Source organism: Felis catus, chromosome B1 (genome assembly GCF_018350175.1).
Source record: "Felis catus isolate Fca126 chromosome B1, F.catus_Fca126_mat1.0, whole genome shotgun sequence".
Lineage (NCBI taxonomy): Eukaryota > Metazoa > Chordata > Mammalia > Carnivora > Felidae > Felis > Felis catus.
This window is the reverse complement of record NC_058371.1, coordinates 30,708,901-30,727,770: the sequence shown is the minus strand read 5'-3', so window position 1 is coordinate 30,727,770 and position 18,870 is coordinate 30,708,901. Positions and strand designations below refer to the sequence as shown.

The 18,870-nt window shown below is 37.4% G+C and overlaps 2 long non-coding RNA genes across 6 annotated transcripts in view; one reads left to right on the top strand and one right to left on the bottom strand.

Annotated features, from left to right (window-relative positions):
• LOC102899518 overlaps positions 1-18,870 on the top strand; it is a 280,549-nt gene that overhangs the window by 102,492 nt on the left and 159,187 nt on the right. For all 5 annotated transcript variants that reach the window (XR_006596442.1, XR_002741653.2, XR_002741652.2 and 2 more), the window contains exon 4: positions 12,262-12,400. This is a non-coding gene — a long non-coding RNA (uncharacterized LOC102899518). The remainder of the gene's footprint in view (positions 1-12,261; positions 12,401-18,870) is intronic.
• On the bottom strand, positions 72-18,549 carry LOC111560106. Its single transcript, XR_002741654.2, has 4 exons — positions 18,221-18,549; positions 16,626-16,824; positions 4,157-4,291; positions 72-546 (listed from the first exon to the last, which is right to left on the bottom strand). It is a non-coding gene; the product is annotated as an uncharacterized LOC111560106 (long non-coding RNA).

Genomic DNA, 18,870 nt, shown 5'->3' with positions numbered 1-18,870 from the left:
GGGGTAGAGCATTTGACTGCATATGTGTGTGTGTGTGTGTATTTATATATGTACGTATATGTATATATATGTGTGTGCATGCACACAGGTATACACATACATATACACATACACATGTATGCATGTATATATATGCAATTATTCTTTTCATATTTTCATGACCTCAATGCACATCACAGTTAAAAGTAATACAGACATTTTCCCAACTGTGGTTGAGTTGGGAGTAAAGAGCCGAGAACCCCTTCTTCCCTCGTCTCTGAGGTCACTGAAATACCACTGCAGGTTGAAAAGCAATGGGTAGTCCACATCCTTCCCATTTACACATGAGGAGACAGAGGCCCAAACATGTTAAAATACACGGTCTCATCATAGTCGCTTATTTCCCCACCTGAGACCGGGACCCCACCCCAAGTTCAGTGATAAGATGACGGCAAACTCTTTCTCTGGATATCCAGGGTCCTGCTCTCTTGTCACACTGAGCTACTGGTTTGGGTCTGTAACCTTGAACACATCAGTTGACCTCTTTGAATTTGATGCTTTCTTGTCCTAAAACAGGAAAGATGCTAGGAGATATTAAAACAGGCAAAGGAAGAACAAATCCTCTACAGGACACTTTTATTTCTACAAAATGACTCCAGGGGAAATCCCCCAGAAATCACCAAAGGATTCAGCTACAGAAAATCAAACAGAACAAAGGGACTGAGAGAAACTTCAAAGAAAGCAAACACTAAGAGAGACCCACCGTCCCTCTGGGCATCTGCAGTGGAGTAGTCCTTAAAAGCAGAACGGAGCAATTGCAGGAGGGCAATGTTTTACCACGGCAGTGCTTTTAAAAATTTTCCATGGAAGTACCTCTAATAGGAGAGAAATGGGAATATATTAGCCCTCGTCCCTTAACCACCAACCTAGTGTATAATTTGATGTGGCTAGTGGCAAACACAAAAATTAATTGCAGTCTCATATTTTACATAAAATGGGATAATCTGTAGCATTTCACTTTTTATTTTGCCTTTCCTCTTGTATTTAAAATTATAAATTAATTTTAATATAAAATAATGTTTATCCACTTAGCTATACCTGCTGAGTTGTTGTGTTTTTTTTTTTAATACCTGCTGAGTTTTACAGCAGTACTGTGAGGAGGAGAAGAAGGAGAAATAAAGACACAGATCATTCTCAAATATCTATTAATTATATACACGGAGACCAGAGGACAGTAGAAACATTTTCTCAGTGCCTTACCTTTCTGTTTATACTAATTTCACCTAAAGTGAATGTAGGTGAATTCCTCCTCTTGTTCTCCTTTGAGCCAATGGATTAGTATATGCTGATGGGTATTGATAAATATTTTCTTTTTTAAATTTTTTTTTCAACTTTTTTTTTTATTTATTTTTGGGACAGAGAGAGACAGAGCATGAATGGGGGAGGGGCAGAGAGAGAGGGAGACACAGAATCGGAAACAGGCTCCAGGCTCTGAGCCATCAGCCCAGAGCCCGACGCGGGGCTCGAACTCACAGACCGTGAGATCGTGACCTGGCTGAAGTCGGACGCTTAACCGACTGCACCACCCAGGCGCCCCTTGATAAATATTTTCTAAGGAATGTATCCTTTTATACCCAAATATCCCGTCAAAACCTTTTATTATTTCCTATCTAACATGCCCATACCTGTCTAAATAAACATTGAGAGAAATATAGGTTAGATGCACATTAATATATAAGTTTGGCTTTGCAAGACATCATGTGTTCTTTAAAAGGTTTTGTCCATTGTTTTCAATAAACAGAAAGATAAACGCATGTATAAACACACATAAAGGCGTAAGTAATAACTTACTATTAAGAGCAAACATTTGCACAAAGAAATACATTTCTAACTGGCTGAATCAGAGAGTAAAAGGAAAAAAAAAAAGAGGGTAGTGGGATTGAAGTGTACTGAGGGGATTCCTTGAGAACAAGTTGTGTACAAACCTTCACAGGTCTTCCCAACTCTTGTTCAGTGACAACATGTTAGTAGTTTGAGTCAACCTAGGTGGGACTATTTATGCAATAGGAATTAGCAAACACCCTCAGGAATTGTTTCCCCAAGCTTGGAGAGCTGATCATTAAATATGAATCAGAACACCATGGGCTAAGACCCTGAAGAACCCAAGGAGGACTTTTTCAAGCCTTGGTCAGTTGTCAAGACTCCTTAATTTATATTATGGACAGATAGACTTCCTTTAGTACTTTTCTTATCTTTTTTTTTTTTAATGTTTATTTATTCTTGAGCGAGGAGAGAGAAAGAGAGAGACAGAGTGTGAGCGCGCACAAGTAGGGGAGGGGTGGAGAGAGAGGGAGACACAGAATCTGAAGGGGACTCCAGGCTCTGAGCTGTCAGCACAGAGCCCGACACAGAGCTCGAACTCATGAACTGCGAGATCATGACCTGAGGGGAAGTGAGATGCTTAACTGATCCACCCAGGCGCCCCTCCTTTAGTACTTTTCTTGACTTCCAGTTCTTTTAAGTGTATAAATTTAGGTGCATTTGCAGCAAATTTAATGGCTAAAGTGCTGCCTAAAAAAATCCTATTGTGCTATATTAAATATCAGAACACTCCAAGAAAACTATAGTCATATTACAATAGGGTTAAGAGAAAATAAATGATAAATATTTGAATAAAGATGAGAACTGGCTTGAAGTAACATCAACAAGATGGCTAAGTAGGCAGCCCCAGACCCTCCCACAAACGCAATTCAGCAATAGCTCAAGGACAGTTCCCTTAGTGAGAATCAGAAAATATAAATTATGACAATGATAATGAAGTGTGTGTGGGGGGGGGGGGGGGGAGAGTGTTAAAATGTATAGTCTTTGTGATTGAATTTAAGCGATAATTAGCTTAAAATAAACCCCAGGGTAACCATATACACCCCCCCCCCCACACACACACATACACACCCTCTATAGAAGCTACATAAAAGAAAAAAAGAGAAGAGAATCAAAGCAAATCAATACAAAAATTTAACAAAACACAGAAGATACTAGGAGAAGGAATAGCAGAAAAAAAAAAGAACAGGACTAAGAGAAAACAAAATGGCAATTGTGTATCCTTCCCTATCAGTAATTACTCTAAATGTAAATAGATTAAATGCCCACCAAAAGATAAAGAATGACTGAATGGATTAAACAGCAGCAGCAACAACAACAACAAAAACATGACAAGACCCAGTAGATTGAAAAAAAGTAGAAGTTTGTTTCGCTCTCCAATAAAAGTCAGAATGCAGTCAGTCCAGGCCTTTCATGGCTGCTCCAGTATCATCAAGGGCCAAATTATTTTTTATTTTTTGCTTTACAGCATTTTTATGTGCCTTAGGGTCTCACATGGTGCTTGAGCCTCAGTCATTATTTTAGTATTCCAGCAAGCAGGAAAAAAAAATATTGAAGCAGGGAAGAGAGAAGAATGTACCCCTCCCTTTAAAGATACTCAAGAAACTTCTTTAGAAGTCCCACATGATAATTCTGCTTATGTTTCTTGGCTAGAACTTAGTCACATTGTCACACTGGACACAAGGAAGACTGGGGAATATACTTTTTATTCTGGATAGCCATATAACCCGCTAAAAAGCAGGGGTCTATTACTAAGAAAATAATTAGCAATAGACATTAAAGTAGGAGTGTAGTAATCTTTTCCACAGCTATGCATGCAAGTCAAATCTATAGCTTTTAAAACTACTGATAACCGGTGTTTCAATTACCTATTACCATGTAACAACCACCCCAAGACTTAATGATTTGAAATAACAATATTTTCTCATTTCCCACAATTCCATGCTTGGTTATACTCAGTTAGATTGTTTCTCTGATCTATATGGTGTCTGCTGGGATCACCCATGAGGCTGATTTCAGATGAGAGCTTAGTTGGCACTGGAATATCCAAGAAAGCTTTGCAGACACGTCTTGGTAGGGAACACTGAGATGTCTAGAAGGCTGCAATCTCCCCTTTCTCCTTCAGGATAGCCAAGTCTCTCTGTATGGTGACTCCCAGTTCCAAGAGGGCGGGTACAAACTGCCAGGCCTCTAAAGCTGAGACCTAGAACTCACAGTGCTACTTCTACACATTCTACTGGTCAAAGCAAGTCACAAAGTTACCCCAGATACAAGAGCAGGGGGGAGTAGATTCTACCTTTGTATGGTAGGTGTGGCACATGCGCAGAATGAGGGGAGGAATTGCTGGTGGCCATCTTTGGAAGCCATCTTCCACCACGGCTCAAAACTTCAGTTAGGGATCCTAAGTAGCCTGGGAGTTTGTTGAAGTTGTCTGTATTTAGGATGGAAGGAAGAAGAGAGGAAATTCATAGGTGGTTGTGTTTCATATACAAGAGTAAAAATCACTGGCTTATTCCAGAGTCCCAGTTGACTAGACATTGTGAAGGCAGCGTGTAGGAATATCCATAAATTCTGCATAGAGCAGCCCCGACATCAACAAAATGACTCTCACATAGTGTTGTTGGCACTGCTAATTGGTATAACCTTTCTAGGTAAAAGCTATAAAATATGTATGCCATGGATTCAGTAATTCTGATTTTGAAGTATCTACCTCAGGCATATATTTTAACAAGTGTGAACACCTTCACACAAAAAAATGTTCAATGTGTATTTTGCATACAAATGAAAAATTAGGAATAATTGTGTATTTGCCAGAAAGATTTATTTAGAGGGATAATAAATTACACTGCAGTTATTATTTATTTTTTTAAGTTTTTTTTCTAATGTTTATTTTATTTTTTAGAGAGAGACAGAGACAGAGACAGGGTGTAAACGGGGGGGGGGGGGGGCAGAGAGAGAGGGAGACACAGAATCCAAAGCAGGTTCCAGGCTCTGAGCTGTCAGCACAGAGCCCGACACGGGGCTTGAACTCATGAACCGTGAGATCATGACCTGAGCCGAAGTTGGATGCTCAACCAACTGAGCCACCCAGGTGCCCATACACTGCAATTTTAAAGAATAATAATATTTGAAAGGTCTTCACCTATTTGAAGTGGCAAAAGTAGTCTAAAGAGGAGAATATAAATAGTATAAGTTATGTATACTTTTCTTTTTGCAAAATTATGCATAAAAATTCTGAAAGGATATATAACAATATGTTAATAATGGTTGTATTATGGTTACTAATATTATGGTTTCTTTTTCTTGGTTGTCTTTTCAAAACTTTTTAATAAACAAGCATTATTAATGTACTAAAATCATATTAAATAGGGGCGCCTGGGTGGCTCAGTCGGTTAAGCATCTGGCTTCAGCTCAGTTCATGGTCTCACGGGCTCATGAGTTTGAGTCCCGCCTGTCGGGCTCTGTGCTGACAGCTCAGAGCCTGAAACCTGCTTCAGATTCTGTGTCTCCCTCTCTCTGCCCCTCCCCTGTGCTCTGTCTCTGTCTCTCTCAAGAATAAATAAGACACTAAAAAAAATTTTTTTAGATCATATTAAATACAATATTAAATACTAAAGCAATTGCACAGTATCCACTTGGCTTGGTTTATGTTTTCCAAAAATAACCATGCAAAGTGAGTTTATATGAGTCCTTACTGTTCTTCCCAAGGAACAGACAATTATACTCAAATATTCCCTTTCTGAATACAATTTCAATTTGTGAGCCCAGCCATCTGTGAGATTTGTTGCATCCCTTCTTCCTATAGGTTATTGTTCAGCTTTTCAGTTATACTTTGGAGTAAATACAGAAGAACTAACAGTGAGGTTATCACCTCTGATAGCAAATGAAAACAAGGTCCTGGGAACCTGGATAAAATCAAAAGGTGTGAGACCCAGGGTAAAAGATCTACTAAGGTAAAACTACATTTCAAATCCCCACATTATTTCACTGGGTTTTAAGTCAGTAAGGCCTTCAGAGTTATTGTGTGTCCAGTTTGGGCAGGACGTTAAGTGAAATGGTGACCTGTCAACAGTAGACACAGTCCCTGTCTTGAGGGAGAGAGAGAACACAGACAAAGACGGAAGCCATCAGGAGCCCTTACAAGAAGAGCCCACCCACAAACAGACATTGGCACAGAGATCCTGGGCATGGAGAGTCCGTAGAGATTTAATTTTTTTGTTGTTTTTTCTGAAGAAAATGGACTTCTGCCTTTGTTTTTATTCTTATGTTAATAGAAAACCATGTGATTCGTCTTCAAGCTTGATAAAGTTCCTTCTAGACCCATGTCTGCTCACTTCTGAGCCATTGCTGCTTCACTGCTGATCATTCTTTTAAAAAAAAAAATTTTTTTTAGTGTTTATTTATTCTTGAGTGAGAGAGAGACAGAGTGTAAGTGGGGGAGGGGCAGAGAGAGAGGGAGACACAGAATCTGAAGCAGGTTCCAGGCTCTGAGCTGTCAGCACAGAACCCAGCGTGGGGCTTGAACTCATGAACTGCAAGATCATGACCTGAGCTAAAGTCAGATGCTTAAGTGACTGAGCCACCCAGGTGCCCCAACTGCTGATTATTCTTGGTAAACCCTGCTCAAAGACCATCAGTGGCTCACGCATCACCTCCAGAATATCTGTGTATCTATGTATGTATGTATGTATGTATGTATGTATGTATGTATCTATCATCTATCTAATCTTCTGGATATATTTCAGTGAGTGATCTAGCAGAATCTACTCTTCCAACAGTAAACTCAAGCTAGTATCTAAAAACATTCACTACAAACAATTGACATCCATCTCCCAAACACAACTTTGACGTTTGGACCTCTTTCTTCACCAGCCGCATTCTTTTAACAATAAAACATGTTTCACCTGAATCCAAATCCTACCTAATCTTCAAGACTCAATCCAAATTCTATATCCTTCTGAAATTCTCTCTAATCACAGCAAATCTAAGTATCCTCATTGACACATTCTTGTCCTCTTAACGTAAGGGCCAGCTATATATTTGATACCATTTGTGTATTATTTTGCATTGGTATCTTCAATATTCTACTTTGGGTCGTTAATTTTCTTTTTGGTTTTATTATAAGATCATTTAAAAATTGATACAAGTAACATACAAATACATTTTCATCAAAATGCAAAATAATAAAAACATTGTTGAGTACTTGTTATATGTTAAGTATTTAAGAAAGAGCTTTACATGTATTTAATACTTATAATAATTCCATGAGATAGATAATATTATTATTTGCATTTTGCTTAGGAAACCAGGGTACAAAGAAGTTAAAGAACTTGCCCAAACTGTCCCCAGAGCTGGAACTCTTAACATCTATATTATACTATTTCTCATTAATATAGAATAATACAGAATTAAAATATCTATGTGAATGGTACAATTATATGAGACATCCCTGCCTCTGTTAAGCTTTGTTCATTTATCTGTCCAGAACTTTATCCGATCATTTGCATGTTCATTCACATGCATAAGTAGCAGGTGTGAGTCTTACTCCATGAAGTGTCCATTTTATTTTTTAATTTTTTTGATGTTTATTCATTTTTGAAAGACAGAGAGAGACAGAGCACAAGCAGGGGTGGGGCAGAGAAAGAGGGGGACACAGAATCTGAAGCGGGCTCCAGGCTCTGAGCTGTCAGCACAGAGCCCGTTGTGGGGCTCGAACTCAGGAACCGTGAGATTATGATCTGAGCTGAAGTCGGACGCTCAACCGACTGAGCCACCCAAGTGCCCCATACATTTGTTTTTCTATAACTGAACTTAATGGGTCGTGGTTTTTAGGATGGCAGAAACATTCTTTTTTTAATTCCACATTTTCTTGACACCTTTTCTTGAGGTGTATGTAGGTTCCACAGAGGATCCCAGGTACTACATTATGGGGACCTATAAGGACCTCCATCCAAAGATATCCATGCTCCATCTAATCCTTATTTATAAGGATTACTGTTACTGACAGCTAGGCCTCTCCAGATCTGGGTCTGTCTTAGGTACTCCTGCATTCCTCAAAAGCAGATTTGAAATCATTCCACAATTCCTGAGCATCCCTTGGGATGCAGCAGGAACTCAGGTGGAGTTCCTTAAGGCCCTTTACCACCCAAGCATTTCCAGCACCCTCTTGAATCAGGGGGAGCTCAGTGGACTTGCCTTGGGAACTACTTGGGAAGGTCTGTAGAAAGTAGACCAGGATTACTCTGCTCTTGAATTCCTCAGTTATTGCTAGAGTGTCTATCATTTCTGTTCTCCTCTCTCCTTCAGCTCTGATGTGGCGAAAGGTTCTTGTCTCAACGAATATGTAACCTGGTTACCTCGTTTCTCTGATACTTCTATTCTCCCACTTCAGGAGGAATATTTCTCTAACTAATCATGTTCCACCAAATCTTCTGAACTCAAAAGCCAAGAAGATTTCACTCTTTTAGCCTGTGCTCTGTCACATCGTTCCTCCCTTGTGGCAGTGAAGATGAGATGCCCTAGCAGCCTAGGCAGGGAGAAGGTCAGTGGGGTACAGAAACAATGGGGGGAAATAGCTTAATATCTCAAAATAGCATCCCACTATTCACATGTAGGTACATATTCAAATGTACTTTTTATAGCAGCCATGTATTATTGGTAGGGTTGACTCTACTTCTAACCCTTTGGGTCAGTTTTAATTTGGCTTAGCCTATCAGGATCCTCCTTTTCTTATGCTAAGTGATTGCTACTGAGACACCTATGTAGCCTAAAATGGTCCAAGTGGAGTAGGGTCAAGAATTTTATTCCTTTTTGGGGCACCTGAATGGGTCAGTCAGTTAAGCATCTGACTCTTGGTTTCGGCTCAGATCATGATCTCATAGTTTCATGAGTTGGAACCCTGCATCAGGCTCCATGCTGGCAGCGTTGAGCCTTCTTGGGATTCTCTATCTCCCCTTCTGACCCTCCCCCATTTGTGCTATCTTTGTCTCTCTCAAAATAAACTTAAAAAAAATTTTTTTTTTGTTCCTTTTTGAATGGAGAAACACTTTCTCTCCCCTGGATGTAAATGAAGAAGCTGGTAATCCTGGTTTCTGCTTGTAGCCATTTTTTGAAGATTAGGAACACCAGAACAAATAGAAAGCTGGTACTTGGAAGGAAACAATTTTAGAGTCTTGATTGTACCCTGCCTGAAGCCTGAACTATCTGTGGACTTGTCCTTGATTGTGCCAATAAGTTATTCTTATTATCTAATTCAATTTAAGATTTTCTAATCTTAATTTGTAGATTTTCTAATGTAGATTTTCTGATGTAGATTTTCTAATAATTGAATTTGATATCCAGAAATGGAATTGCTGGATGTGGGGTATATTATTTAAATTGGGGTCAACAGTGTCAAACTGCCCTCAGAAACACTTTTCAATGTACATTACTTCCAACTGAGTATTTTAGATTACCTGTTTCTTTGCACTTTAACCAACAACAAATAATAACAATCTTTTTCATCTTTGCCAATCTGCTGGGTGAAATATAATATGATAATGTCACTTCTCTTTATACTCCTTTATTTTCTATAACATATTTTATGTTCCTTATGAGAAACCTAACTCAAATTTGCAAATTAATGTATTTTCTGGTTGAAGACATTCTAATTTTAGGTAACAGTTATCTGGGAAATTAAAATGTTAAGTCTCTAGCAGGGCTATTTTTCCTCTTTCCCCTTCTCTGACGAAAGATAGTTTTCCGTAAATAAAAGCTACAGAGATAGGCTTACCCAACCTCACAGTAGTGGAGAGAAAGGTCTTTGGACCCTTGCATTATCTTCTAAATTCTCATTGATCTCTGCTTAGGACTGACTACTCTGACTCATGGACTGAGGATGAATTTGGCAACTCATGAATGCATGTAGTCTGTTTTCTTGATTTTGTCATGGTCTGTACTTCTTCACAGATAATTCAGCCCCACCACAGCTCTGCCTGGAACTTAATCAATATTCCCGAGGTTTTCTGAGATCCCCCAAGAGATCCCTGCCCTGGGTTGTTGCCTTGCAACCCAGAACTCCCTTCTGGCCACAACAACTCCAACCCATACCATCAAGATCTCCAACATGCCTTATCAACAACCTTTTACAACTATGTCAGCACATCTGTAAGATTTCCTAGTCTCATGGGATCAGAGGGTAATTCAGTGTTGTAACTCTGGTGCTCTGTTTCTCTGTCTCTGTCTCTGTCTCTATCTCTGTAACTATTTGAACTCTGATATGATCAAGCAATATTGCCTTGTGAGAAAATATTCCTCATTACACTTGACCTGCCCTTATTACCACCATATATAGATTTCCAAATTGTGTATGGGACACAAAAGCTCTTCTGCTTTAGTTCTACTTTTCAGTTAAACTAGCATTATGACTTCTGGGATTTCAGTAGGATTTCAGTATAACATACTTTTCTGGGGCTTGCTTCCTCCTGTCTAGTCTACTCCTGCCTTACCACATGGGAATGGCAAAAATGGGCATTCCATTCCATTTCTCTTCTTATCTGACTGTTTTCTTTACATGGTAATTCACTTCCTTTCTACAACATTGTCATTTGCCTGACCAGTCCCTTTTCTGGGATCATGAGATGCCAGGAAAGAAATGAAGAGAGATCTAAAAATGTTATTTCTCTTATATTGAGACAAAAATTTTTCATGGGTTTATTGGTTGATATCCTTCTTCTAGGAATTACATGTTCATAGTCTTTTCATCTGCTTGTGGAGTTCTTTATTTTTTCTTCTTAATTGTAATTGTTCTACATAGATTTATTTTCATTTATTCACTTAACGAACACTTATTGAGCCCGTTATTTTCTAAAATATGTGCTTGGTGAGAAAAACAGGATTCATGTTTTCATGGAACTCATATTTTCCTAAAGGAGGAGAGATTGACTGAAAAATTAACAGAATGATCACAGTAATTAACGTATTATTCCAAAGCAAGATTCTGAATAATGAGAATAATAATTAATAGGGAATAATGAAGAAATATCATGAAGATAGGGATATAGAAGGTGGCTTCTTTGAAGAAATTATATTTGAACTAAATAGTTGCAAATACTTTTCTCAGTCTCTTTCTTGTAAAATGTATATGGTATTCCATTTCAAAATTGTATATAGTCATAAAACTTCCCTACATTTGCATAAGCAAATCCAAAATTAAAAAAAATATATAATCATATCAATAGATGCTAAAAAAGCGTTCAATAAAATCAACTCCTATTTATATAAACCTTGCACATTTCTCATTTGGTTTACTCTAAGTATTTTCAGTTTGTTCACTTTGTTTTATTTGCTTTCTGTGTGTTTTTATTTTCCTGTTATACATGTCATTGTTTTTTTTTTTCCTATTACATTTTCTAATTGTATAGGAAGGTTATTACTTTATGTTTACCTTGCATTTGTCACTGTTTCATAACTATTTTATAAATTCTGATTTTTTTAAATTCTTTTGGGTTTTCATGGCAAACAACCAATATATTATATCTTTATCTTGTCTTATGGCATAGCCTCAGGCTTCAAGTACATTGATGAATTAAAGCAATAATAGCAGAAACACTAGCCTTACTACTGAATGTAATTGGAAAGAATTATGATGTTTCACCATTAAATATGACGATAATGGTAGGATTCTTATATGTAATCTTTATCAAGCTATGGAAGCATTCTCTTCCTACCTTTTAAGACTTCTGTTATCATTGAGAATGTGAGTTGGATTTGATCAAATGCTTTTTAAGCATCTGTTGAGATAACCACATATTTTTCCTTTTGTATCTGCTAAAGTTGTGAATCAATCACGTTAATAGATAAGCATGTATTTAACCTTCATTTCTGAGAAAAGGTCTCCTTTGTCATAAAAAGCCACTCTTCTAATATACTGCTGGCTATTGAAAGAGTCATTGAGATTTTGAAAATCTGTGATTGAATTTGAGCTTTCTGTAAGTGTTTGACTCTGGTCAAGTCACTTACTTTTCATTAACTTTATTTACAATTTTTTTTTAATGTTTATTTATCTATTTTTAGAGAGAGAGAGAGAGATCATGAGCAGGGGAGGGGCAGAGAGAGAGGGAGAGAGAGAAAGAGTCCCAAGCAGGCTCTGCACTGCCAGCACAGAGCCTGATGGCAGGGCTTGAACCCACAAACCATGAGATCATGACCTGAGCCAAATCAAGAATCAGAACCTTAACTGACTGAACCACCCAAGCGCCCCACTTTTCAATAACTTTAATTCCTTCAAGTGTAATATGAGTATATTCCCCCATATTCACAAAGTAGCTGTTAAGATTAGATGAGATTGTAAAATTTTTATATAAAAAAGTTATATATATAATTTATATTCAAGCCAACAGAGATTATGCTTTTATCTTCCAGATGGGAAGCAGGAGCTACCTAAGATACTGTTACTGAGGATGAACTCAGTACATTGAATTACTACTGGGGCAACTCTCCTTTTTCCCAGTGGCATTGGCTCCATCCATTGAACAGATAAGGAGCCGAGGCACACAAGATGGTAAGTTAATTTTCCCTAAGACTTCACCAGTGTTGGAAATGCTATCATGGCTCTGTCTGAGGGTTCAGCGATACTAACCAATAATCCTTAGCTAGTAGTTTGGATTACTTCTTCAAGAATAATGATGACATTTTGAAGGATAGAAAGAAAATGGCCCATGGGATGATATTTTGAAGATTGTCCACTAGATGGCATTATGAGCCTATTGTAATTGTTTTAACTAGGTATTTATTCACCAGTTAAATACTAATTAGTTAAGGAAAGATATTAGTAAATGGAAGTTAGTGATAGTAGCACTATCTTTAGGAAAGTTATTTGTTCCTTTTGTTTGAATATAAACTAAAGGTAGCAGCAACATAAAGCTATCTAGAGACGATGTTTAGCTCTCACTTGAAAGTAATCATCTCTGTAAGGAAAATAATTCAGCTATGGCAAATGGACAGTATACATACGCTCTGAGAACAACAAAATATCAGTGAGAAATTTTTATCAAAAAAGCTAAACATATCTTTGTTCTCAACTGAATTACCTGAACTCTTTGTGAGATAAGTGGATTCCAAAAGAGCTTAGATAAGTATATCAATGACAGGATTAAACATGGATTTGTTTTTCTTTTACTTTTTTTTTTTTTTTTTGGATTAAACATGGAGTTGAAAGGAAGCTGAGTAGTTTGACAATGCCAAAATAATTTTAGGTTTAACTCAGAGAAGGATACTTATTCTGTCATCAATTTGGGCTTGCTTTTGACAATAGAACACTTAGATCGATGAAATTTAGATAGTAATTATAACAAATATTATGATGATTATTAATTCTTATGTTCATTCTTATTAATTCTTGTGACAGAAAGTAACTGAATGTGCAGCTGGGACTTTTACCTCGGGCCTCTGAGAGTAGCATTTACGCCTTCTAAACAAACACTGGCTTTTCTGTTTTATTCTACTGTTTTCTCTATACTTTGATTTATCCTCTCCACACATCCCCACCTCCTCCAGTATACCTTTATTCACTCCTATAGTGTATTAAAGAACAAAACACTTTTATTTTTCTACTCTCTTGAGAAAGAAAGAATACCTCCAAGCTGGCAGCTCATACTGTTCAGAGTAAAAGAGAGTGGTATATGGGTGCCGTTTGGAATCATGGACGGAAATACTGTCTCCATTAGACACACTTATACCACTGGCTGTAAGCACAGCTCATGTCTTGTCCTCAGTCATACTTTATTGTTATTATCACATGCTTGAGAAGATTGCCTAATAGGTATGAAAGGGATGGCTTTACAACTATGAAACAATAGACCTTTCATCAGCAATTATTTTATGATTTTGATATAGGGACATGTCTGATAAGGAAGCAACCAATTTCCAATGGCAAGGAGTCTTGGGGAAGAAGAAATTCCTCAAAGACATAATGTACAGTAATCGCATTTATCTACAGCCAAGATCTAATAGAAAAGTTTATAGATGGCGGGGATCTTACGAGAGTATGTTTCCTTATTCAGTTTTTCTGCGTTAAGATTTTAGCTTCAGACTAGCTACAGTTTGGGGGAATTCTGCCTTCTCAGTTAATCAGTAAATGGTCAACATTTTAAGACATGCCACCCTTCTGAAATCAATCAAAGTTCAAGTAGAACATTTTCAGTCAGTTGCCTAGTTTTCAAGTGTTGAATCGTGATTAGTGCTGACTAAGGGGCAGTGGGGCAGGAGGTAGAAGAGAAGGATTCATGCCCTCACACAGGTCATGTGGCTAACAACAGCTCCATTTTAGGACTGCCGAGCTTTCTAAGTCCCTGTGTCAGAATCCCTAACCAATGGGAGAGAGAGAAGCTTGAACTGCCCCTTTTAATTTAGTGGGAGAAGAATGTTTGGAATGTCATTTGCGTAAGTGTGACCTCAGCTCAGTACAACATGTCCAGGCAGGTGAGACAGGATCCACCATCCTGCAGGTAGAAGTCCCGAGGGTGTAAGTTTAACATTTCAATGACAGAAATTCTTATGGAATAATGTTCTCACAGGTGAGACTAAAAGGTAATGTAATTCATAGAAAAATCGACAAGCATAACAGAATGTATGCAATAAAATAAATGTTGACTCTTCTCAGAGGTTGACAAGTTTTATCTGTGGAGAATAGGTTTGAATTTTAGAAAGAGACCAAAATGTAGGTAGCTTGGAAGTGGAGCAGAGAAGAATCACTTAAAATGCTGAATAAATAATTGGAAAGGTTGAAGCTGATGTGCTCAACCTTTTAAAAAAAATTATTTATTTATTTCCAATAGGAGCTTCTTTTGGTTTTCATGACTCCCTGGCTGTGGTAGAGTCACTTGAAATAGAAAGTTGTTATTTGTGATATGGTACTCTGTGCTTCTCTCCTATCTGGACGTTCCATGAAAACAGATGGAACCACTTGGATGGTTAACTTGGTAGACCTCAAAGTCTAAGTGCATCATAATTGGATGTAGTGGTTGAGGATGCTTTGACCTAAAGAACTGAGATTTGGGGTCACATTCCCTTATAAGGAATTCCAAAAATCATCTGAACCTATCCTATTCTGAAATTTCATGTATATATATATATATATATATATATATATATATATATATTTTTTTTTTTTTTTTAAATAAAGTCTGATACTGTAAGAATGTGTTTGGGATGATTTTTTAATAAAGTGAAATTTGCCTTATTATTTGCATTTGGGATAATTGGATTTGACTTCCAAGAAACACGAGAAAAGCAGATTGATAAGCAATGTATGTTAGATTAAGATCTTCTACAGAGAATTGACTTAATTTGGCCTCTGTCTTCTCTAGTGACAGAATCGCATCATTTGGACTAACAGTGCAAAATGAAAGAATTGGATTAGCTAAAAAGGAAAAGTTTCTAGACAAAACTTTGAGCCTTCTGTTCTGAAGATCTAGGAATTGGAAATGTGATACACAGCAGTTTATCCAAAGAGCTTTAAATTCTGTGTTGCCCATTGGAAAAAAAAAAATAATAATAATGGCTTTTCCATGGGCAAGTCACCATGATAATCTTTAAATAAATTCCAAGTAAAGCTCATTGTTTACAGAAGCTAGGGACTTAGCAGTTTTGATCAAAATATTAGCAAGGATACCTGTGAAGAAACAGAGGGAAGATTTCTGCAGTGATAGCTGCAAAATACAGCAAGCCATCGTGTAACTTTGAATTACATATCACCTATATGAGCTCCATGTAATAAGCTGTATATATATCTGACATATAAATGTATGCATGACGTGTATATATACACATGAGATATATCTATATATATGCAAACATGTATATCACCTATATGAAAGAATATTTGGCAAATTTTCTTTTTAAGAAAGTATTTCTATGGATTTGAACAGGATTTTCTTTCTCCACAATTCTTTGTTTTCTTATCCAAAATGCTCTTCTGTGTAAGAAAGTGACTGAGATGCATTCCTCTTCCTCATCAAAGGAAATTAGACCTTTTATATGATAAGCTTCCTTCCCTCTACTGAGTCAAACAGCGTTAGTTCGTTAGTTCCCCAGTTCATTTTAAAACCAAGAGACTTTAGGAGCAGGAGTGAAAAGGCAACCGAAAAAAAAGGGGTACTAGCAAAAATCCTGAAATGTGGGTCCCATTTCCACCTTTGCCTGTGCGCAGCTTTGTGCCTTTGGGGAAATCCCAGGATCTCTTCAGGCTTCAGATTCTTGGTGTGTAGAATGTGGAGCTGAAAGAGAGAGTTTCTAAGGCAGTGAGTGGACTTCTACCCAGATCACACATTAGAATCAGCTAAAGTCTCTGAAGGAGATGCGTTCTTTGAATTATGGAGAGCCTGCCATAGGGCATGGCACATGTTGCCAGATTTACAAATACAAACACAGGACATTCGATTAAATTTGAATTTCAGATAAATGATGAATACGTTTTAGTATTTATATTTATCGGACAAGTGCTACGCATAAAAGGAAGTCAAAATTTGTGTAATGAATGCGTATCATCAAGTCTCTATTAGTGGGAATTTTGGATGAAGAATGTAAAATGGGAGGGGTATCTGTTTCAGTAGATTTTTAGTCATATCACACAGAGAGTCTTTTATTCTTTTTTAAAGCTTTATCAGCCTTGATTGGAATACTTCTTCATCCTCTGGCAAGAACTATTGTATCAATTGTGCTTTAGGCCACAAGTAAAGCATACCTCCATTAAATAGTACAGGTGATAAAGATATTTATGGACTTACTTAACAAGAGGTCCAGAACGAAAATGAGGTGATCAGGGACCCAGTGTTCCCGTCATTCTTCTGCTGGGATGTCATCCTGGGTGTGTTGGCCTTCCCTTTCAGGTTTGTTTCTCTGATTATAAAGTGGCTGGTGCATCTCCATTTGTAATTATGTCTTCACATTACATTACATATCTCCATTATGTCTTCACATAATTACCTTCAGAGTAAAAAAGAAAGAGCAGTTTTGTGTTATACATATCTTTTTAACCAGAGGAAAAATCTTTCCTGGTGATTTCTACCCCCAGAGTACTTCTTCAAAATCACTGGCCAGAATTGGGTCACAGGCCCATGCACTAGCCCAAAGGGAGGCTGGGATGCAAATTTCAGGCCTTTTTACTCTTCTTGGTGGGAGGCAGGAAGTAAGTAATGAAGGAAGTGGTTAGAAATAAATATGGAGGCTACTGAGTGTCATCCCCAACCATCACATCTAGGATATTCCTTTCCTTTGAATGTCATCAACACATGGATGGCTTCTTGGCTTGTGGACCGGTTTGAAGGACTGGGGAATACTTCACAATATTAGGAAGCAGTTCTTTTAAATGCTCTTGTACATAAGTCTTGACCAAAACCAGAGACATCCACATTGGTCCCAACATAGCCCTTTAAAAATGTTATCATTTAACCAGCGTGATTAGAACTTTGAAAGTACACAATTGCATCCCTTTCTTCCCAGGGGAAAAAAAAAGTCTGAAGAATCTTTTTTCTTTTTTCCATTATACGCTTCAGTTTTTCGTGCCAAGTATATGGCACAAAGTTCCATTTAGTATACACACAAAATTCCTAGAAGAGTTTACAGAATCCTCATTTCACAGGTTTTTTTCCCCCTTGTTGGAATCCATCCAGATGTACTTTCATTCTAAGTGCACTATTTGAAGGAAGGTAATACAGACAATAATTTCTTTTGGTGCCCATGACTTCTCAAGATTCTTAAAGTGCTCTACATACTTGTTGTAACCTCTGATCACTGATCACATGAAACGGAGCAATGTGTTTCAGTGCAGAGAATACTTAACTAGCCTCAAGACCTACAAAAGAACATTGGCCCTGGTTTTTATACAACGTGATACGCTTTTGTTAACCATGTAAATGGGGTTTATAACTGGGGTAAATTCTTTCACAGTGCTCCTAAAGCGTCCACATTAAAGTCTATTTCCCAAAGCTTATATAGAATTCCAAGTGGTGTACAAAATATGTTTAAAATGCTACATATGGAGGAGAAAAGAAAGAAAACCATCAATTAAGGAACAGCTTTGCTATTCCAGACACAATGCTAAATGTCTGACATCTTTGAATTTATTTAATCTTGAAAACAGCTTTTTGAGTTATTTTACAGTCTATTGATTCATCCAAGTTCATATAATCTAATGAACATCAGAGAGAGAATGAGAATTATTGCCAAAGACTACTCCTGCAGAGGCAGATATGTTGTTTTTATGAATACACACTTGATAAGGTAGTATTTTCTTAGTCTGTATCTTTGCCTATCTATTAAAATAGAGTTGCTACTTTGGGTTGAATTTCAGAGCAGGATTTAAACCTATGACGGTACTCACGATCATTAGCAAAATATCCAATCAGAGCTATTTTCTTGAGAAAGATCCGTGCATTTTCTCTTGCCCACCACCAAGGATAGGCACATTCTCTGGAATTCACTCCATTACACATTCCAAGCATAGCAAATCAATCATTAATTATTCACAGGAAGAGCATTCAAAGTTCTCTTCCTTCTTTGGGTGATATGATAGAACAGTGAAAAAAAAAAATCCTGGGTACTTAGTAGTTAAGCACTACCTGATCCGATATCCCATTTGTCATGGGTTCTCTAATTTCACACTGCTTTATCACTTCCCGAGAGTAAAGATGGGGGTGGGGGGAGTCTATGGAGTTTTTGTTTTTGTTTTATTTTTACTGAGAGAACAAGTAGCTATTTAACTTTCTCGACCTAACTAAATAAATTTGAGTTGTAACTAAGTAAAATTGAATAGCAACTAAGTAAAACGGAGTAAGTAAAACTGAACAGTCTTCAAATCTTGAGCTGTGCACAAGTTCCTTAAAAAGGTTCTGAGGTATGCATAAGAGTTTGTAGTGACTATTTGAGAAAAGGCTTGGACTTTGGAAGAAACCTGCCTGAGAACACTCTAAAGAAAAGTCAACAATGAAGTCCAGGTATTTCTGGAAAAAAGAAAGCATTTAAACGTGAAAA